Genomic DNA, 18,262 nt, shown 5'->3' with positions numbered 1-18,262 from the left:
GACACAGAGAAGTTATAATTAGCTCTCATAACTAGCATCAGAGCCAGAATTCAAACCACGATTTCTCCTGATTCCAATTTCAGCACTATTTCCACTAACTGCTTTGCCTATACTAGATCCCACACTCAGATCTCCTTGTCCCACCCCTAACCCCTCAGTGCACAGGCCACTGACCTAGAGATCTCTCCCTCAAGTTCATTTCCTTACCTCCTTTTGCACCCCAGGGGCCTGGACATCTATCTATCATTCCCATAAGTTTAAATGTCAGTGCCTGCTGGAGAGGAGTGGGGCAGAGGCAAGAAAGAGGTCTCCCTTCTTTGGGGCCAAGATCATCGACCATGGAATTATAGATAGAAAGCTGGAAGAATGATGGTTATCTTATGGGAAAGAAACTCCCTCATTTTGCAGATGAGGAAACTGAAGCACACGTTAAGTCACTTGGCCAAAACTGCACAGATAGTCTGTAACAAACATAGGATTTGAACTCAGATCCACTGACTACAAACCTGGTCTTCTTTCCACCACACCATGATGTTCAATATAAATGGTGACATTTCTCAGCTCTAATGTGTGATGTCAGTTATAGTCTGGGAGGCCACAGGTCATATCCAGAAGAGAGAAGAACCTTGTTCCCAAAAGTCTGGAGTTGTTCCCTGATTCCTAGGGGTGGGGAGCAGAGGGGAATTGAGGGGGAAATCCCAGTAGGGTGGCTGATGGTGTTTGTAGTAGGGGGAGGGGAGTAAGAGAAAGGGGATACAGATCAGAGCTAAAATCAGTCATTCCAAAGTTCTTTCTGGAGGATAGAGTGTGTGCCCAGCCCTCTCTTGGCTTAGTGGTGGGGGAATATAGGAGCTGTCATCCCTCTCCTCAAGACCTTAGTCTCTCTCACTGGTGAGGTAAAACTTAGAGACATGAAAAGCTCGAGTTGTGTCTGTCTGTTAGTTCAGTACCAGATGAGTGATTTAGATTATAGGGATGGAAGAGATCAGAGGAGGGATAGCTCAGTGTGTGCTGGGTGGTCAAGAAAAAAGACTCACTAAAAGGAGAGAGAGTTGAAACTGGGCTCAAAGGCTAACTGGGATTCAGGCGGGGGAGATGGGAGGAGTGGGGGGAGTCATGCAGAGGAAGAGCATGCAGAAAAGTACCAACACAAGGAAATGCCTAATGTACTTAAAAGAGAGTGAGAAGAATAGTTTGGCTGGGGTCAAAGGCACATGGAATAGACTAACAGGAGATACCATTGGAAAACCAGAGGACAGACTATTGGAGCAGCAGCCAAGAGCCCCATCTCCTGCCTCTGCTTCACTCAGACACTTTGCTCTCAAAACACTCCCTACTCTAACCTTTTCCAATGATTTCAAGATTTTGCGGGGCTGAAAATTCATTTCTCCTTATAAAGACACCACCCGTGGGACACCGCTCTAGGAAGTCAATGAAAATTCTCAAGAAAAGTCCCTAAGCGACATTAAACTAGAAAATGAGCCCCTGGTCAGAGGCACCCAGGCTATGTGGACTCTGAAGAATTCTTGATTTCACCAGCAGTAGACAGTAGACTATCCCCACCTTTAGGAACTCGTCATCGACCAATCCCCACTTTCCAGCTATCCTTTATTTGTTATCTCCCCCATTCAAATGTAAGTTCCTCAAGGACTGGGGCTACCTGTCTTATTTATATTTCTGGAGCACTTAGCCCAGTACTCAGCAAAGCACAAAGTAAGCTGTTAAAAATGCTCTATCTCTATTTCTTTCTCTCTATTCCTATATCTCTATCTTTAGGCTTTTTCCAATCTGTCTATCTATCCTTCTGTCTATCTATGTAGTACAGAGGAAGGAGAGGCTGGAAGTAGAGAGATTGGCGAGGAGGCATGAGGTAACTAGAAGGAGGGTATAGATCAGAGCTGTATATCAGGAGCAATTCAACCTGTCCTTACCGTTGTTTCTCTACCAAGCTCAGTCCACAGCCCCTACAAACCAGACAGTACCCTGGAGTGCCACAGCATCGTAGGGTGAAAAACTGAATGGGACCTTAGTGTTCATCTAATCCACATGCTAACAAGTGGTAAAGGAGTATATCTTTCATATACAGAGGAGACACAGATGGCCACTTTCCCCAGGGTGCCAACAATCCTAGATGTGCCCCAGTCCTTGTGACCACCAGGACAACCAAGAATTGGTTGGAATTCAATGGCCTTGGAATTCAATCTTCCAATAGCCATCTATGTCCTCAGATTTATTTGGCTACAAGGGAACTAGCTTTCTTTCGCTAAATCAAACTTTATCAGACAGTTTTACTGTCGGCTGTTAAACTGAAATGTGTTTGTGCAACAGTAAACACCTTGTTACTGTGGGGAAGGATTATATAAACAAAAGCCTCGGTGAGGCACTGACTCACTGGATCAGGAGGAAGCAGCAAGCTTGGAACATGGGCCAAAGGTTCCCTAGGGGTGTCTCAGGGGCATCCCTAGAAGCACTGCTTGAAAGCATCTCTCTCTCTCTCTCATTACTGAGTCCCAGAGGGATCATTCTCTGGTTGGGCTGTCCTGTTCTCATCAGAAGGAAATTCCAGGCAAATGCGCATCCATGACAAGCCATTTCCACAAATGATCTCAGACAGTTAGCACAGGACCCAGGCTGTCTGGGAGTGACTCCAAGACAAGGCTGAGAGAATAAGCAGGAAAGATGAGGAATATGGAGATCAGGGTATCAGTAAGTAAAGGAAGGATGAGGCCTGGGATTCAAGCTTCAGTGGGATTGTGCATGAAATGGGGGAAGGAAGGGGTGGTCAGACAAGTAGGGGCAGAAATAAGTATCCAATTCTTCTACAATGGGTTTAGCAGAACAAGGCTGATTCTGACAGAGGTCTCAGTTGATGAGATGAGATCAAGTCACCTGATTGGAGCATGAGGGTCAGAGACTGAGAACAGCTGGAGAAAGAGAGATGGGAAGGAATCCACTGTCATGAGTGTAGAAGAGCTCAGTCAGGACAAGGACAGAGGGATAGGGAACCAGTTAAGCTACCACTTTCTCAGCATCCAGTGAAAATCAAGGGAAACTGATCCTAGAATGGAGAGAGGAACAGAAATCACTAAACAAAGTATCTAGACTCCTCAAGAAATTGAGAGCTGGACTCAGTTCAGTAAACACTTACTAAGCATCTACTGGGTACATAGCATCATGCTAAGCAATGGAGCTAGGGAAAATGCCAAATTTTGATGACACAATACCCACAATACCTTCCCATGTAGATTTTATAGTCCAGCTTGTGGGGCTGGAAAGAGGTCTTGAGATTTAAGAGGTTTCTGTGTGAGATGTGGCTTCCAGGCTGGCCACAAGTAAGTTCCACCTCTCTCTCTCACTCTTTGTCCCTTTGATGCCTCCTTGGATAGAATCCGTATCTGAGAGCTCTTCACAACAGGAAAGAAAGAGCTTTTATATCATAAAGCTATCTGGCTAGAGGGAGGCTAGGAAGGATGACTCATTCTGAGGAGGGGTTGGGGGGAAAAGGGGTGTGGTAACAGATGGGTGAAGATAAGCAGAACATTGAGGGGGAAAAGGCAGTAGGGGAACAAGGGAATAAGGTGAGCTGAAGATTCCATGCTAAACATGGGCATTCAGAGTTCTTGCAGTAAGAGAAGAGAGTTCACAATATGAGGTTGAAGGTCAGCTGTTTGGCTCTATTACCTGGACCCTCAGCTGTACCTCCCTCTTCACTGTGTGTTCATAGGCCCCATCCCCTTGCTAGAGTCTGAAAAACCCTAAAACAAAGACTCATGATCCCTTGATGTTCCCAAAACTCCCTGGCCCTGAATAATAATAGCAATAATAATTTTTTATTATAGAATTTATATAACATTCTAGGATTGCACAATGCTTTACAAATATTATCTCATTTTATCCTCACAACAACACTGGGAGATAAATGCCATGATTATCCACATTTTATAGATGAGGAAACTGAGGCTGAGATGGCTTAAGTGACTTGCCTAGGGTCACACAACTTGTAAGTGTCTGAAGCAGGATTTGAATTCAGGCCTTCCTGGCTCTAAATCCAGCATGCAGTTCTCTAAGTCACCTAACTGCCTCTGAATCCACACCTTGAGACTGTAGGAGGCTACCAGCCATTCTCAGCAAAAGTCCCAACTAGCAGGAACACCTAATTTTACTCCAGGCTCCTGCTTTCAGAAAATATTGCTACTCAGAGGTCCTTGCTTCTAGTTACCTCCCCACAGTCATAGCTAAGAACCTGAGTCTCTTTTCATCCTAGGTCACTGGCTTTCACACTATCCTGCCCACACCACTCCCACCATATTGGTTAAGACACAGTGGCAGGTTTCCCTGGATTTCTCTGGTCACTGAGAAAGAGGTCATGAAGTATAAAGAGACTGTGGTCACAAAGCCCTAAGGCACCACAGCCATGGAAATATGTTGCCACAGTCACTTCCTGATGACCCCAGTGCCTTCAGACTCCACAACTTATCTAGAAGATCCCTCTCGCCACAGAAAGACCAAGAGATCAAGCAAAATCAGGCCTCAGTCCAAGCCATAGTCACGGGCCATAAATCTGGCTATTCATCCCAAGGAAATCATTGTCACATTCCTCCAACCTCTGATAGGCATGCCTAAGAGAACAGAGAAGGGGACAGAAGGTACCATCAAAAACACAGTCTTACTGATTGACTATTATCATCACCCAAACTCTCCAGTGGTCTCTATGTCCAAGACCTCAGGCCACTTGCAGCATAACTTCATGTGCAAGACTTTCCCAAAGCCACCCACAGTAATTCAGAAGATGGCTGACACAGGCAGATTAAACCAAACTTTTCAGTTCACACACAGGTAGGATGAGTTAGAATGATTGATGGATCCATGGGCCCAAACCTTAATACCAACCCTTCTGTTTCTCTTTATCTGACTTACTCATGATTGGTGCATTCAGAGATACCTTGAGTCTGCTTACCCTGGATTGCTTCATTTGTAAAAAGGTTCTCATTAATATTCTCTTAATTTGTTTCCCTTTGTATAAAAGGCTCCCTTTGTCTACCTCCATATAATACCCCACAGACCTGGACCCCACAAGGCTACTCTGAATGGATCTGTCCAGATAGAGTTGAGCTCATTGCCTGGCTTGTAGTTACACGGCTGGTTTCATTTCCCAAACCTTGACCAAGACGGAGACCCAAGGATGACAGCAAGTAGGAAACAGGTGTTTCCTTGATTCTTTATATGTGAATGAGTGGTGCATGCTATCAATAAAGTCTATATAATTAGCTTAGGGTGGAAGACAGTTGTGTTCCTATTCCTTGCTGTGTAGAATCAGGTTAATGAAACCACCTAGGAATGCCAGGCTTTCTTTCCCCACTCCACCCCAGAGATGAACTATTCTGCCATGAAAACATCTTACCTGATGTTGATATGATCATTTCGGCAGCCCCAGAAGAAAAGTCCATGGAAAAATTCCATCTCAGGGGTTCTAGATTTCCTCATTTTCATGAATAACTTTAGGCAGTCTCAGAGTCTAATAAGTATTAGAATAACAACAATAATTACAGTATCTAGGTAACATTTTATAGTTTGCAAAGTGCTTTATATATCTCATTTGATCCCCCCAAAGTCCTGTGAGGCAAGTACTGTTATTTTTGCCATTTTACAAATTGAGGAACTGAGGCTGAGAAAGGGTAAGTGACTTACCTGGGGTCCCACAGCACTGAGACTCTGATGAAGCATTTAAACTCATGTCTCCTCAATTCCAAGTCCAACACTACTCATTGAACACTACAGTGCCCTCATGAGGGTTATTGACAGGAGCTATTCTCTTCTTGTTCCCACAGCTCAGCTATCCTGCCTCTGTGATCATAGAGAGGGAAATAATAAGGTGGGATGATTCAGAAAATGGTGCTGGACAAAACTCAGTGGTGTCAACTCTAATTTCCTTGGGCAGTTCTTCAGAGTTCAAGGACAAAGTCCAGGCTGGAGCATCCTGTGACTAAGTGCCCAGAGACAGTCTGCTAGGTCAAGTGTATGGATGCACTGGAGCAAGAATAATAGCCCTTCCCACAACCATAATGGAGGCTAAGAACTGGGACTGGCGCCAGGGACCAGACAGCACTTGGTGGAGATTCTAGAATTTTGAGGATGACTGGAATAAGGGGCCCTGAGCCCAGAAATACAGAATGATATAATTTAATCATAAGAGATTAAATTATATAAGACAATCGGGAAGTTTTTCCACCTTCATATGCTTGCACTGGTATTGAACAATATTCCCTTCAGGTTGTATGAGTTATGTGCTACATCCTGGCTCTTGCAATTACCCATGAGATCTTGGGCAAATTACTTAGAGTCTCTTGGCAATGGATAGCATTGAAATAGAAGGTCTATAACCTTCCTTTCAGCTCTAATTCCTATAATCTTGGTCTACTCCTTGGGCCTCAGTTTCCTCATCAGTAAAATAAGGGAAATGGACTAGACAGCCTCTGAAGTCTCTCCCAGTGTCAGATTGAGTGACTGAAAAGGTGATAAGCATTTTTATAACACCTACTATGTATCAGGCACACTTCTAGGTTCTTTTATGTTGTTAATAAATATCTCATTTGATACTCACAACTGTGCAAGGTAGATGCTGGGACAACTAAGTGGTGCATTGGATAGAGCACCAGTGCAGGAGTCAGGAGGATCTGAGTTCAAATTTCACCTCAGACACTTGACACTCACTAGCTGTGTGACCTTGGGCAAGTCACTTAACCCCAATTGTCTCATCCTGGGTCATCTCCAGTCATCCTGATGAATATCTGGTCACTGAATTCAGATGGCTCTAGAGGAGAAGTGAGGCTGGTGACCTGCACAGCCCTCCCTCACTCAAAATAAAGTCAAGTGCAAGTCATGTCATTATTTCTCGATGGCATGGTCTTCTTCGGCAATGAAGGATGAACACACACACAGATGCTATTTTTATCCGCATTTTAGTTGAGGAAACTGAGGCAATCAGAGTTTAAGTGACATTCCCAGGATCGTACAGTTAGTAAGTGTCTGAGGCTAGAGTTCAACTCAGGACTTCCTAACTCAGGACCAGTTCTCTATTGACTGCACCACTAGATAGTTAGATGGATAGATAGATAGATAGATGATGATAATGATGATAGATAGATAGATAGATAGATAGATAGATAGATAGATAGATAGATATAATGATGATGATGATGATGATGATAAAGATAGAAGATATAGAATGACAGAGACAAAGATGATCTACATATAATTATAATAGCTAACATTTTTATGTTTACTATGTGTCAGGCACTGGGCTAAGTAAGCACTTTATAATTATTTTCTTACTTGATCCTTACAACAACTTTGGGGGGTAAGTTATGTTATTTTCCCCATTTTATAGATGAAGAAAGGGAAATTAAGTGATTTGCCCAGGGTAAGTGTCTGACTCCAGATTTGAACTCAGATGTTTTAACTCCATACTTAATATTCTATTCACTGTGGCAGAGAGAGAGAGACAGACAGACAGACAGACAGAGAGCCAGAGACAAAGACAGAGAGAGGCAGAGAGAGACAGAGAGAGGGAGAGACAGAGAGAGAGAGGGAGAAACAGAGAGAGAGACAGAGAGAGAGACAAACAAAGAAAAGGATATATTAAATCTCATGATTCTATGATCCTATAAAAAGTTTAATATTGTCATCAAATAAACTTGGAAGAAAGTTAATAGATCTCCAATATCTGGGAGATTTGGGGAACAGGTGCAGATGAGAAAGGATTAGAGTCAAGTGAGGGAAGACTGGGAGACTTGAATACTAGCAATAGGATTGCTGGAATCAGAAACCAATAGATGGAAAAGGCAAAAGAGAGGAATGGGATAATCTAAGCATCCTATCTATGACGACTAAAGCTTACAGGGACAAAATCTCCAGAAGCTATAGCTGGAGCTGGCATAATCTTCCTAGGAAAACTAAAGGAGGGGAGGAGGACATGGGAAAGGCTAGCATTCTCTTTTTTGCTCCTTCTCAAGGCCGCAGGGTAGGGAATCTTTTAAGGGGATTTGTTCTGAATGTTTAGATTTACTCAAAGGGACACACTTCAGGACCTAGAGGGCCGTACTTGAGGACCTAGAGGGCCACATGTGATCTAGAGGCCGCAGGTTTCCCAATCCTGACGTGTCTTAACCAACAAAGGCTACCTTTACCTCAGGGAACCCCTCTTGCTCTCCTATCTCCCACCCCCACCCCCACTTCCTACACCCAACAGCATATGATCAAAATCCACATGTGTAACTCTTTACTTAATTAAGAAAGGGCCTCAACCAAACTGTAATTCTGACTGTTTTAAAGTAATGCCACTTGCTCTAGTGATATTTTCTAGTACAGGGGAGGCCACCCCATGGTCCAGGAGTGACAACCTTCTTTATATCCTACATCACAAAGACTATATTTGTAGCAAATAGCTATAAACACTTGGGAGAGAGTCAAAGAAGTACCATTCAGAGGAGGAAATGAATCTTTTTGAAGGTGTTACTGTTTCAGCTCCTGAGCAAGATTTACCAAGATGTACGCCTCTCTGGTAGCACAGCCCATGAGGACATCTGTTTGTGGAATACACCTTGGGTGGTCCACTGGCGAGGGCAAAGAAATCAACAGTGAATGAAAGATTCTGAGACAGCTAGAGAAGACAAGCTTTGGAGGTGTTGGCTGCTTCATCTTCTAAAGAGATCAAACCCTGCCCAGGTCTCTTGTTGCAGAATCAGCCTCGGGTGGTCTCTCAGTGCAGGCACACGACCAATCCTCATAGCCATCAACCATTGCCATCTGTGTTGTGTCTTTTCCAATGTTATATAATATTTAACATCTACTGAGCCAGCATAGTGTTTGTCAAAGAGGACTTACTTATTGTGTTACTTAGAAGTTTTGTGATTAAATAATTACCTTCCCTGATCCCCTCAGCAGGGACTGCTTTTTTCCTCAGCTAATGTTGCATCACTTTATATTCTCCCTTATCCCCTTTTCATATTCTGCTATGAATTGCATTTACCTGTAATATCTCTATCTTGTCTCCCTAGGTAGGATAGACTAGATTATAAGCTTCTTTGTATTGTAACTGACCCAGCTCCTAACAGGGTGTATCGCATATTGCAGGTGCTTTATAAATGACTTCTAAAAACAAACAAGAAAATTGCATAGAATTAGGCATTCCATCCATTCTGTGAAGGGAAGTCTTCACATACTTGGGTAGATTGTGTTTGTCCTTTGTTTTTGAAGAGGACCATGATATCAGGGAAATGATGACATAACTTGAAGCTGACTTTGATTTGAGTGAAGGAAGACTGTTTGAGGTCATCAGTCTCACTTTCTCCTCCAGGGTCATCTGGGTCCAGTGATCCGATATTCATCAGGATGACTGGAGATGGCCCAGGATGCAATGGGAGAACTCTGACCTTCAAGGGTAAGGCCATTTCAGGTACTCACTTAAAATGAGGCAATGTCCATTCAGGAAATATGCCTCACCTCTTTAAGAAGTGAGTTAAGGATTGGCCCCTTTAATTAAAGAGTAGATACCCCCTAACTCACTGAGGAGTTTGAGACCTATCAGTTACCCTCAACCTGATTTAGCCCATCTGCCAAGATGGTTTTACTGGGGTGTGGCTACTGTGTGTGTTACACCTTCTTGAAGCCACAAGTGAGAGTTGGATGACCAGTTGGACACCAAAGGAAGATGAGTAGCCCTGAAAAGGGCTCAGCAAATCCTCATACCAGAGAAGCTAGTCCTTGTATAGCATTAAAAGGACACCTCCCAACCTTTAAGAGCTAATCTCTAGAATCCTGAGGGGAGATGTAGCCAACTTTGCTCTGGAAACAAAATTTGTCAGTATGTATGGGAGATTAAGGGCCCCACCCCACTTAGCCTCCAGTCTATAGGGCTGCTCTACAGGCTGTGCACCGACTCTGGATTTTCTTTGCCACGTCCTTAGGTAAGGTATCCTCATCTCTTCCCACCCTGTAAGCATAAGCAAAGTGGGATTTTTTTGTTGTTTTCTTTTGGAAGTTCAGATTTCCAGGCTCAGGTTAAATTGTGAACATCTGAAGGATTGATCTCCTTTGAACCCTGATAACTCACAGCTGTGCTGAGTCACATAGGTTTCCTACTGTCTCTGAGTCAATCAAGGGCCCAGTCTTTGTTATATATTCTGGAAGGTTGGCATTTTGCTTTGGGGGTTTACTTATGAGAAGGACCTTTTGATTTCCTGGATGAGACTCTGAGTAACCATTTATTAAGAGCCCCCCCCTCCCCTACTCAGAGGTTTGTGCTCTCCCATCCAGTGGTGGGTGTAGGTGGTTGTATTACTTTGTTCAGACAATAAAAGCCCTGCCTGTTGCTCTTTGTGCTAATTTCTCTGCTTGTATTTCCTCTGTTTGTATTTTCTCCATGTTCAGGGTGCTAACCTTGTCCCTGAACTAGTGAATGAAATTAAAGTAAGATTGTTGACCCCTTTAAAAGTTGTCTTTCTGTTAGCAAGGCAGATCAAAGAACCTGTGTTAGTAGGTCTTCTTGGGTGTGCTAGGGTGCTTGTTAATACACACCCCCTCCTTAGTTTTTAGCTTCAGTGTTGTCTCCCCCCACTGGAATATAAGTTCCTTGTATTGTTTTTTATTTATATTGCCAATTATTTTCACAGTAAAGAAGATATAGCAGACAGCATATCTAAAATTAAAATAGTAGTTTCTTCCAAGTACTATTCAGGGCTTAATTTATTGTTTGCTAAGCCTGAAGTCAGGAAAACTGATCTTCCTGAGTTCAAATATGGCTTCAGACACTTGCTAGTTGTGTGACCTTGGGCATGTCACTTAAACCTGTGTGCCTCAGTTTCCTTATCTGTAAAATGAGCTGGAGAAGGAAATGGAAAACCACTACAGTATCTTGCCAAGAAAACCCCAAAAGGGTAAGACATGTCAAGCATAATTCATGAAGAGTCAGACAAGACTGAAAAACAAGTGGATAACAATAAATTGTCTAGGTCTAAGAAAGTGATGGATAAAATGTTAATGCAAGTTAAACTTAAAAATGTGTTGGGAGTATATTTCCCCACTCCCACCTAACCCCCTCAAGGGCTAGCCATTAAACATTTACTAGCATGCTCTTGACTGTAACAGTGTTCCCAAACCCAGGAGTCTCAGCAAATTCTTGATGATGCCCAGGCAAGCCAAGAGGATCAACAAATTCCAGTCTGCCTCAAGAGAACTTCATGAGAAAAAACACTGAAACCTGAGTTATAACCAACAACTTCTGAAAGTGACTATGTCCTTCATCTTGGCATTGTGCTAAATACTGAGGATACAAAAAAAAAAAAAAAGAAAGTCTGCTCTCACAGTCTAATGGGGAGACAATTTGCAAACAACTCTGTACAAAAAAAAGATGCAGACAAAATAAATTGGAGATACTCAACAGAGGGAAGGCATGAGCATTAAGAAGGATTGGGAAAGATTTCTTAAAGGAGATAGGACTTTAGCTGCGACTTGAAGAAAGTCAGGGAAACTAGGAGGTAGAGGTAAGAAAGGAGAGAGTTGCAGGCATGGGAGACAGCCAATGAAAACTCCCAGAGCTGAGAGACAGAGGGCTTTGTTCAGGGAGCAGCAAAGAGACCAATGTCATTGGATCATAGAGTATGCGTAGGGGATTAAGGTAGGAAGAGGCCAGATGATGAACTGTTTTGGACACTAAACAGAGGGTTTTATAACTGATCCTAGAGATGATAAAGAACCATTGGAGTTTGTTGGGTAGGAGATTATATGGTGAGACCTGCACTTTAAGAAGATCACTGACAGATGAATGGAGGATAGATTGGAATAGGGAGAAACTTGAGGCAGAAAGACTCACCAGCAGGCTATAACAATAGTCCAAGTTTGAGGAGATTAGGGTCTGCACTAGGATCGTGGCAATGTCAGGGGAGAAAAGGTGGCTTATATGAGAAATGTTGCAAAGGTGAAATTGAGGGGCCTTGGCAATAGATTGGATATGGGGCCGTAGGGATGGTGAGAGACAGTGAAGAGTCCATAAGAATTCCTAAGTTCTGAGCCTGGGAGACTGGGAGGAAAGTATTGCCCTCTACAGTAATATGGAACATGGGAAGAAAGGACAGTTGGGGAGAAAAGAAATTAATTCAGTCTTACATATAATGAGTTTAATATGTCTACTAGACCTCTAGGTCAAGACCTCCAACAGGCAATTGGAGGTGAATTTTTAGTTTTCAGAGATCCTATTTTACTCATTTTTGTCAAATGTCTAAACGAAGATTATGAAACTATTCAAGATGTTTTTTTCTCTGCCAACTTTCAACTATGGATACAGGTGTTGATATTTCTGAGTTTCTTAAGAGATGTACTGTACTAAAAAACATAAAAGCTGAGAACGAGGGGGGAAAAACTTCAGTGAAGTCGTCCAGATGGCATTTGTACCAACGGAACTCTTAGAATGGTAGAAGGAAGAAATAACTGGAGCAGTATTTAATTGTAACAGTAAAAAAAAAAAATAAAAAAGTAAAGTGGTAAAATTCAGTTAGAACCCTGAGCAAGTCACTTAACCACTGTGGGCCTCAGTTTCCTCATTCACAAAATGAGAGGGTTGGACGTGATAAGTTCTAAGGTTCATTCCATTGTTAAACCTATGATCATAGCTATGATCCTGTAATTGAATCTGACTGCCTAAATATCAGTGAGATTCAAGCTCAGACACAGAGTCTTTTGATAATGTTCCAAGAATTCTTTTAGGAAGAAGCAAATTATGAAAGATTTCTGCTGTATGGTTTTGATGATACAATAATAATAATGACTATCACTTATGTAATGGTTTAAGGCTTGCAAAGCACTTTACAAATATTATTTCATTTGATCCTCTCGACAACCTTGGGAGGTAGATACTATTATTATCCTCCTTTTTTAGATGAGGAAAATGAAGCCTCTTAAGTAATTTGCCCAGAATTATGCAGCTAGTAAGTGCCTGAGCTGAATTTGAACTCAAGTCTTCATGACTTCAGGTCCAACACACTGTTCACTACACCACCTCTATGCTCTTTAATTAGATGAAGGACATCGAATGCTTTAGGTTGAAGGATCAAGTTCCATAATTTGGGGGATGGGAAATGAAGCCCATTAAAATTGAACAGGAAGATCAAAAAAATAGATTTGGAATTTAGTTTCATGGTAAGCCTACTAACGTTATGCTCTGTGGCCTCATCACATCATGGAAGTGACTCTGAGTTCTTAACGGTTATGCTAGCAGAGCACAAGCTCTGGCAAGTACGATGTATTCCATAATATCCCCATAACCGTTATCATCATCGTCATCACCGTCACTATTATCATCATCTGTACCTAACGTTGATCCATGAAAGTTTAAGAACAACATTTTTAATAGATGCCAAATGTTCATTATCTCTGATTTACATGGAATGGAAAGCTTTCAAAATGCTTTTCAGAGATCAAAATCATGTGGGAAGAGAATGGAGTGTGTATCACTTTCATTGTCTTATCTGTAACTGCAGTTGTACCAAGGGTACTTTCGGCGAGCTTATATACTAACAATTTTATTCAACTACAAAAAGCAATTGTACATACCTGTGTAATAGTCCACAGAACAAAAGGATAAAGGTGGATAGCAGCTTTTCCAGTAAATTTTCTACCAAAACTATATTCAACAAGATGATGATGATAATAATAAAGAACTAGTGGAAGAAATCAAAATCACATGGGAACAGGATGAAGTACCAGTTATCCCCATCATCTTGTCTGCTACGAGAGTTGTCCCAGGGATTCTTACAGTAAGCCCACAAAGTATGACCTTCAAGTCCAAATGTATTCAACTACAAAAAAGCAGGGTTTTTTTATCCACCCATGTAATAGTCTGCAAAACAGTAAAAAGGAAAAAATAATAGCAAATAAACACCTTGTCTTTGAATTATTTCTATTTGATCCCCATCAAATATAAATTAGAAAAAAAATACTAACAAAATAATAACAAAAATATCAATAACAAAGATAATAAGCTGCTGGTGATAATTTTATATAAATTTGAATGAGATGAGATTAATAATAATGTTCCCTGAAGTCCAAGTAAATCAGATTCTAGAGATATATAACTTACTCATTTAGCACCAGTAATTTTGATACAACTCTTCATAACAGCCCAAGTAAAAGAAAGGGTAAAAGAAGATTACAGACTGGCCCTAACTGACATTGGCATGATAATCATTTTAACACAGGGTATAACAAAGTGAATGGGGATTCTTCATGTTCTGGTACCATCGGGAGGCTAAATGAATGGAAGAAACTCAAAAGTACCAATGTCCCACTTGATAGAAATGCTTCCATATAGATAGCTTTGACCACTAAAGTGGACAAGCACATGTAGGTGCATGAGATGGATTGAAGACATGCATAGTTTCCTTATATGAAAAGAAAATATCATAAGAAAATTAGAAACAATTTCCTAGTTATAGGAAAGAGGAAAGGCTCATGGTAGGTGTGAGCAGGCTGTAATATGTAAGTCATGTAGGACTGAAGAAAAATGGGACTAAAAGACAGCAAATAATTAAATGATAAGCAGAAAAGACAGGCTGCTCAGGTGGTAGGAGTGAGGTTACAAAAGGGGAACAGTCAGAGTACCCCACCTGTATCCTCATAATATCAGGAGAAAGTGAAGGCCAAAAGTATGTTGGATGGCCCCCTAGCAATACATTTAAGCTCATCACAAACAAGCATTCTACAAGATAGATATGCACAGAGGAGTTTTAATTTGCATAATTGGAGAGAATATCAAAATCAATGATACCACCATACATTTCAGTATTTTTGCATAGTGCTAAAGGTAGTATTTGATACCTACATGGAAAATTCTTCTCAATTTGAAACCCTTTGTCAAAATAACTCTATGAAGAAAATTATAGACAAATTTCTCTAATGAATATAGATGCAAAAATTTTAAATAAGATTTTAGCAAAAAGAATACAGCAACTTATCATGAGAATAATACATTACGATCAGGTAGGATTTACAGCAGGAATGCAGGGCTGGTTCAATATTAGGAAAACTATTAGTATTATTGATCATATCAACAATAAAACTAACAGAGACCACATGATTATCTCAATAGATGCAGAAAAAGCTTTTGACAAAATACAGCACCCATTCCTATTGAAAACACTGGAGAGCAAAGGAATAAATGGAACTTTCCATAAAATAATAAGCAGTATCTATCTAAAACCTTCAACAAGCATTATATGCAATGAAGATAAGCTAGATGCATTTCCAATAAGATCAGGGGTGAAACAAGGATGTCCATTATCACCACTATTATTCAATATGGTACTAGAAATGTTGGCTGTAGCAATAAGAGAAGAAAAAGAAATTGAAGGAATTAGAATAGGCAAAGAAGAAACTAAGTTATCACTCTTTGCAGATGATATAATGATATACTTAGAGAATCCCAGAGATTCAAGTAAAAAACTACTTGAAATAATAAACAACTTTGGCAAAGTTGCTGGTTACACACTAAACCCACACAAATCTTCTGCATTTCTATATATTACTAACAAAGCCCAATAGCAAGAGATAGAAAGAGAAATGCCATTTAAAGACAGACACTATAGAATTAAAGATAGACACTATAGAATATTTGGGAGTCTACCTGCCAAAACAAATCCAGGGACTATATGAACACAATTACAAAACTCTTTTCACACAAATAAAGTCAGATCTAAATAAGTGGGAAAATATCAATTGCTTGTGGGTAGGCTGAGCCAATGTAATAAAAGTGACAATTTTACCTAAATTAATTTACTTATTCAGTGCCAAACCAATCAAACTATCAGATAATTATTTTCTAGAGCTAGAAAAAATAATATCAAAATTCAACTGGAAGAACAAAAGGTCCAGAATATCAAGGGAACTAGTGAAAAGAAATGCTAGGGAAGGTGGCCTAGCTCTACCAGATCTCAAATTGTATTATAAAGCAGCAATTATCAAAACCACTTGGTACTGTCTAAGAAACAAAAAGGTAGACCAATGAAATAGGTTAGGTACTCGAGACACAGTAGTCAATGAATATAGCAATCTACTGTTTGATAAACCCAAAGACCCCAGCTTCTGGGATAAGAACTCACTGTTCAACAAAAATTGCTGGGCAAACTGGATAACAGTGTGGTGGAAACTAGGCATAGACCAATGTCTGACACTGTACACAAAAATAAAGTCCAAATGGGTACACAATCTAGGTATAAAAATTGGTACTATAAACAAACTAATGGAGCAAGGAATAGTGTATTTATCATATTTATGGAGAACGGAAGAATTTTTGACGAAACGAGATAGAAAGCATTATGAAGTGCAAAATGGACAATTTTGATTACATCAAATTGAAAAGTTTTTGCACAAACAAACCCAATGCAACCAACATTAAGAGGAAAGCAGAAAACTGGGAAAGAATTTTTGCAACTAAAATCTGTGATAAAGGCCTCATTTCTAAAATATATAGAGAACTGAGTCAAATGTACAAGAATACAAGTCATTCCCCAGTTGATAAATGGTCAAAGGATATGAACAGTCAATTTTCAGAGGAAGAAATTAAAGCTATCTAAAGTCATAAAAAAATGCTCTAAATCACTATTGATTAAAAAGATGCAATTCAAAATAACTCTGAGATCCCACATCACACCTATCAGATTGACTAAAATGTCAAAACAAGAAGATGATAAATGTTGGAGAAGATGTGAGAGAGTTGGAACACTAATTCATTGTTAGTGGAGCTGTGAGCTGACCCAACCATTCTGGAGAGCAATTTGGAACTATGCCCAAAGGGATACAAAAATGTGCATACCCTTTGACCCAGCAATATCGCTTCTAGGACTGTATCCCAAAAATGAGAAAGGATCCCACATGTGCAAAGTATTTATAGCAGCCCTCTTTGTGGTGGCCAAAAATTGAAAATCAAGGGAATGCCCATCAATTGAGGAATGGCTGAACAAGTTGTGATATATGAATGTAATAGAATACTATTGTGCTATAAGAAATGATGAACAGGAGGACTTCAGAGAGTCCTGGAAGGACTTATATGAACTGATGCTGAGTGAAATAAGCAGAACCAGGAGAACATTGTACACAGTAACAACCACAGTGTGCGAGGAATTTTTCTGGTAGGCTTAGTACTTCATTGCAATGCAAGGACTTAAATAATTCCCAATGGTCTCTTAAGGCAAAATGCCTTCCACATCCAGGGAAAGAACTATGGAATTTGATCCCAAAATGAAGCAGATCATTTTCTTTTGCATTATGTTTTGGTTTATTTTATGATTTCTCCCATTCATTTTAATTCTTCTGTGCAACATGACTAAGGTGAAGATGTATTTAATAGGAATGTGTGTGTAGAACCTATATAAAATTGTATGCCATTTCAGGGAGGGAGTGGGGAGGTAGGGGGCACAGAGGGGAAGGAGGGGGAAAATCTAATATGGAAGTGATTGTAGAACACTGAAAACAAACAAATCAATAATTTTTTAAAAAACAAAATAAAATAAAATTTTCAGCCTGAGCTTTATCCCTCAGAAATCAGCAAATACTACAAATCAAGTATTCATTTACTATTGTGTTGATTGTATGGTCTTAAGAGATTTATAGAGAATATGTTAACAATGAACATTAAATTTTAAAATGTAAAAAAAAGAACTCTATCAAGAACAATTCATATAAATAAATGGCATTTTGCAAGGATATGACATAAGCCTGATATGGTTCTACCTAGTGTTAAGAACATTATCATCTCTTTAAAATAGAATTAAGTATGGCATCTAAGTTAAAGAATTCAAACAAAAACGTCTCATTCATCATTTGATGGACATGGATGACTTTGAGCTATATGGCTTCACTAATAAGTCGCCTCGATGACCAACAAATTAAATAGCTCTTTCATCTCATGGAATCTTTCTGCAATGGCAATAGAATATCATTTGGACTTGACAGGTGCAAAATTTTTAACATATGTCAAGGTATAAAGCCAATCATGGGTAGCACTTGTGTGGACTGCTACTTTGAATGATTTCAAGGGTCTAAGGGCATAGTATAATGAACTCTCTATTTATTCAACAACAAACTAAGCATTGTTCAATAAAGTAAAGCATTTATAGCAATATCCTTAAGTAAAACACATCATTCAATCAGCATATATCTCATAGCAATAGCAGTGTCCTTAGGTAAAACATATCATCCAATCAATGTCAAGTAT

General features: G+C 40.2%; 1 long non-coding RNA gene across 3 annotated transcripts in view; it reads right to left on the bottom strand.

Annotated features, from left to right (window-relative positions):
- Nucleotides 1-18,262, bottom strand: part of LOC140521091 (uncharacterized) — a 169,841-nt gene that overhangs the window by 99,160 nt on the left and 52,419 nt on the right. For all 3 annotated transcript variants that reach the window (XR_011972784.1, XR_011972787.1, XR_011972785.1), the window contains exons 2-3: nt 5,689-5,844; nt 5,402-5,515 (exon numbers count right to left, since the gene is read on the bottom strand). This is a non-coding gene — a long non-coding RNA (uncharacterized lncRNA). The remainder of the gene's footprint in view (nt 1-5,401; nt 5,516-5,688; nt 5,845-18,262) is intronic.

This window comes from Notamacropus eugenii, chromosome 1 (genome assembly GCF_028372415.1).
Source record: "Notamacropus eugenii isolate mMacEug1 chromosome 1, mMacEug1.pri_v2, whole genome shotgun sequence".
NCBI lineage: Eukaryota > Metazoa > Chordata > Mammalia > Diprotodontia > Macropodidae > Notamacropus > Notamacropus eugenii.
Note: the sequence above shows the minus strand (reverse complement) of the source record. Positions and strands in the feature narration are given on the sequence as shown.